The sequence below is a fragment of the Engraulis encrasicolus genome, chromosome 16 (assembly GCF_034702125.1).
Source record: "Engraulis encrasicolus isolate BLACKSEA-1 chromosome 16, IST_EnEncr_1.0, whole genome shotgun sequence".
NCBI classification, from domain to species: domain Eukaryota; kingdom Metazoa; phylum Chordata; class Actinopteri; order Clupeiformes; family Engraulidae; genus Engraulis; species Engraulis encrasicolus.
Genome location: NC_085872.1, coordinates 16,602,505 through 16,607,316, shown reverse-complemented (window position 1 = coordinate 16,607,316; position 4,812 = coordinate 16,602,505). Strand labels below are relative to the sequence as shown.

General features: G+C 40.4%; 1 long non-coding RNA gene across 1 annotated transcript; it reads right to left on the bottom strand.

The window, feature by feature from the left end:
- Positions 1-520: 520 nt before the first annotated feature.
- LOC134466338 (uncharacterized) lies at positions 521-3,604 on the bottom strand. The gene is made up of 5 exons (XR_010038274.1): positions 3,051-3,604; positions 2,393-2,446; positions 2,036-2,216; positions 1,503-1,598; positions 521-1,166 (listed from the first exon to the last, which is right to left on the bottom strand). It is a non-coding gene; the product is annotated as an uncharacterized LOC134466338 (long non-coding RNA).
- Positions 3,605-4,812: the final 1,208 nt, after the last annotated feature.

Genomic DNA, 4,812 nt, shown 5'->3' with positions numbered 1-4,812 from the left:
GAATGTTTGGGCATCAAATGACATGCAAAACCTTTCCGTTTGACAGACAAACCATGGACGCTGAAGAAAGGCTCCTCGACGCCAAGCTGTCATCCGGAAGATTGAAGATGAAGATTGCCGTGTCGAGCAGTCATCATGACCATTTTTTTTGCTGATCCCCCCAGTTTTTGAAAAGATTCAGAATACAAAGCTTCTCTTTCTTAGATCACTCTTAGAAGTAGACGGTATGGTAAACAAACCAAAGTTAACGCCTTTCAGTTAGTAAAACATAGCTGGCCTACAGTAGGCTATGACTAACCATCTGGGTGTTTTGTATGCTTGACATCAAGATTAAAATGAAATATTCACCCTTATGTTCTGCTTTTTAAACAATCATGGAGTGGGCATTCTTCCCCAAGCTTGTAAGAAATGCATTACTTCAATCACACAGTGTCTCCCAACTTCTTTTTTGTCTCATGTACCCCCTAAGCATTTTTGTCATACCATGAGTACCCCCTCCCTCATGCTCTAGTTTACTGTATATCTTCCTCTATCCCAGTGGTTCCCAACCTTTTTCTTCAGGGACCCATATTTTTACCATTGTAAGCTTTGGTGACCCAATCGTGCCAGCGCCCACGCGAGAGGGAGTCCCAGGCGAGAGGGAGTCCCAGGCGAGAGGGAGTCCTGCGGAAACTCATTAGAAAATTGTATTCCTCAATTTGTCTTCAGTCAAATATAGAATGACTGTTTAATGTGTCGCTTACATTTTGTTGCCTCTATGCATATATCAGTTTAAAAGCTTTACTTTGTCATATATTCAACATGGGCTATATGGTATTAAAACGAAACCCCTTAAAATCAAGAGGGCTTCGCGACCCACTGTGGATCTTTGGCGACCCATAAGTTGGGTCCTGACCCATAGGTTAGGAACCACTGCTCTATCCCAATATGATTATGCTCCATACATTTCTTTTTATTGATACCTGCCAATGCATGTACCACCTGCATTGTGTTGTAACAATAGTGTGGTTAACCAATATAACAAATTAAACAAAATGTGCGGGCTGCTGTATATAAGCATTTATTAACTGTGTTTCATAATTGCAATGGCTTTTGAAGCTGGTTCTGCACATCGGATCCTCTGTGGTGGTAGGATGCAGGCAGCAGCGTACTGTGCACATCTTCAGCTGTAACGATAAATACAAATCTATTTTTAAAAAATAATTAATGTAACATGAACATAATTGAAGCATATCACTGGTATATATAGAGTAACTATAACATTTCAGTGTAGTAAAGATGTCTACATTTGTTTAAAAAGGAAAAACCCATGAACATCCTTCTCAAAAAAGTTTTGGGTGCAGGACTAACAAAGTCAAATGACAACTGAAAATTAAGTCTGCTCACCAAGCTCCTGTTTTACTTATTTAATGTGATGAGCTTGAAGTGCAGACTTCATTTTCAGTTTTCAAATGTTTTTATTGTCCCATTAAATCTGCAGAAATATGGGGGTGTAGACTCACTTGTGTAATACACTATAGATGTAAACAGAGACGTTGTCCAAGTCCTTGGTCATGTGATACCTGCTGCAGTGTACTCCACGTCTTCAGACACCTCCGCTGTAAATAAAATAATGGCATATGAAGTGTGATGAGAATACGTCACTGTTTGGTACACCAACAACTTAACATACTTATGTCGTTTACATTATTTACCTCAACATTAAGTAGCTGAACTTGTATTAGTGTCAGGTTCATGGGAAGAAAACACAATAGATAAGGAGATGGGCTGCTCGTGTTTCAAAGCATGCTACCTAATCAGTGAAAATCATGGGGTGGTAGTTTCATGGTGTGGGCATGCATATCTGTCAATAGAATTGGTACCCTTGTAATTATTGAAGATAGTGGCTACTGACAAACGCTGAGAGTTTACTACTATCTATACTTTTATCCAGTCCAATTACTTTTTGTCCCTTCAAATTGGGAGGCACATGTAAAAATAAGTGAAAGTCGCTTTGGATGCAAGCATTGGCTGAGTGTAGTGTAATGTTACATACCGGGTACTATATAGTATCATAGATGGCAGCAGGCTGGTCAGGTCCTCAGTTGTGCACTGGCAACAGTGGCTGGTCCTTGTCAGGTGTGTTTATGGGGCCTCTTCTCAGGTCAGAGAGTCAAATCCTTAATGATGTTGACTATGGTGAGACCTGCTGGCGTGTACTGTACATTTTCAGACATCTGTAAAGAAAATGATGACAAACGAAGGGTGATGAGAACAACATATATTTCATTACTATGTTATTACTAATATATAAACACATGCAGAGTAAGCAGATGATGGTGTTAGCCTTACATTGGAAGGTCTCTGGTCTTAAGTCAAGCGTATACTTTAGGGATTTGAAACTTAGGCCTACCTGACAGTGAGTCCTGGCTGTGTTTTCCAGGTGAAGTGTGGTTTGTTGTTTTGCCTACAGAATGAAACCATGTCACATGAGGATGGGGAAAGGATGTTTACTACACAATGCACTCGTCAGTAGGCCTGCAATCGTCAACATTACTGACAGTTTGCATTACACTATGCACTCGTCACTCAGTACAGTCAACATTAATGACGCAATTTGCATACTGAAAACGAACGTACCAATGACCATCATTTCATCACCAACTAGCAACTTGGCAATTTGGCAACACAGAAACAAACAATATTTGACAGTTTTTCACGGAGGAACACAGCTAGACTAGGTTGCTTTTCCGATGTGGCTGGCCAGCATAGTGCCAGAATGGTAGTGAAATGTTTACAGCATCGTGAATGAATATGTAAAGATTTGGCTACGGTACGGAAGGAGGGAATCCATACACCTGATGCACGCCAAACAGACACATTTTGCTTTCAAAAGCAAAGGCATTCAGATTACAATTAAGTTACTTGACAAACCGACAGATCATCAAACACTGAAATATCAGCATGCTGCCTTTGGCTAATAACAAGCTAGCATTGTCGTACGTGTTTGTTAAACAAAGCTCAGTCATTTTGGTCAATCAGCCACGTATACAAGCTTTTATTTTACTTACCAAAACCGCAGAGGTCCTTACAGAATACGGAGAAGTACATCCAAAAGTACAACAAAGCATATTTGTGGGGAAAGTGTACCAAAATTAAATAATCCATCGCAGTGATGAAGCTGTTGAAAGCAGAGCTGGTTGAAAGTAATGCAGCAGGGAGAGAGGGGGCTTCCCCTGGAGACGCCGCGAGACTCGCCCTTCTCCTTGACAACGGCCTGCCTGTCAATCAAAACAATAATTCTAAAGAATGGCAACTGCCAATCAACCCAAATAGCCATGCTCATTGGTCATTTAAACTATTTTAATAGCTTTCTTAAATAAAGGGTCAGCCCGAAAAAAATATCTGGGTTGTTTAGGAGGGAGGGGAGACTACCGTTTTAACGAAACAGGGCCGACTCGGCAAGAATTGCCTAGGAACTACATGGCTTCAAGTCCACCATAGAGATACATGGAAAAAGGCGCTCTACTTCCTTCTTCCGCCCCAAAATCGTCCCATGTCCCGCCCCCAGCCGTTGCTTCACAACGCATCGAACATCCGCAGTCTAGTTATAATAGAAGTCTGTGGTGTGAACATTCAAAACCTTGCAACTTACAATTGTCATTTTGTTTTCAGCAGAGCGATGCCACTGCTGCTCTGTTAGGCCTATTGTGTGAACCAGTTGTTGCCCTTTTAATGTATTTTGTTTTCAGTAACATTGGTAAAAAGAGAAAATAACTGAACCTGCACCAGCCTGCTGGTTGGAGCTGTTAAATAAATACTGACAATTGTATTATCACTTGAACCCATGCCTCTGCCCTTACTTACTTACCTGTGTGCGGGAAACCCTGGTTTAAAACTTGGTCTAAGAACCATTGTTCAACAAGTATATCTGGTGGTGCAAGGCCACCAGTGGCGTAGTCGTTAAAGCACACACTTTACTCAAATCTCCAACCTACCCTCGGTTACAAAGGTTAAAGGTCTGTTGTGTGGCTTGAGTGATGTGATTCACTGTTTTCAGAGGTAAATATAAAGCAGAGGTTAAAAAAGAATTAAAAAGTGTATATAATATGCTTATTATGTTAAGTAGGCCTATGTAGGCCTACAGTGTTTATGTGTTTTGGAAATAGTTGAATAAAATAACCATGATTTTTTTTAAAAAAAAAAACATAACTAGCCTAACGCATAGCCTAGTTTATTTTGGCGAGATTAAAAAAAAATGGCTAGTTGACCTTCTGTTTGGCTGGTAAGAAAAAATGTCTACTAGCCAAATTGGCTGGTGGTGGAAAAAGTTAATTTAGAGCCCTGCCGGTTACCCATTGCTGTATGACCCGACATGTTTTGCGTATAGGGATAACCACAAGAAACAGGACGCCTGGATGAAAGTTAGTGAGGTGGTGGGGGAGTGGAGTGGTGAGTTTGTTATTGCGATATTAAAGGATTTTTCAATTTCGCGCCACGCAGTTTTTGCCGCCTGCTTTTGTCTACCCACAATGTGCGTTCTTTGTCAATGCACTCTCATTTCTTGAAAGCATATATCCAATGTGCAGTTAATTTGCGATCGTTTGTTTTGTTTAGTTTGTTTGTTTGTTTGTTTTAGACAAACAATTTGTTTTAATGTTAGAACACGCACGGGTACATTGTGTCTTGTTACTGTGGTCTATCTGCTATTAAGCAAAATCGCCTACGGTCTAACATGTTGGTAGAAAATTATAAATGAGTAGTCATAATGTACGATGAGTAGGAAACTGCATTTTGGTAGTCCATAGTTTCAACTAAGTTCCTCCAGCAGGT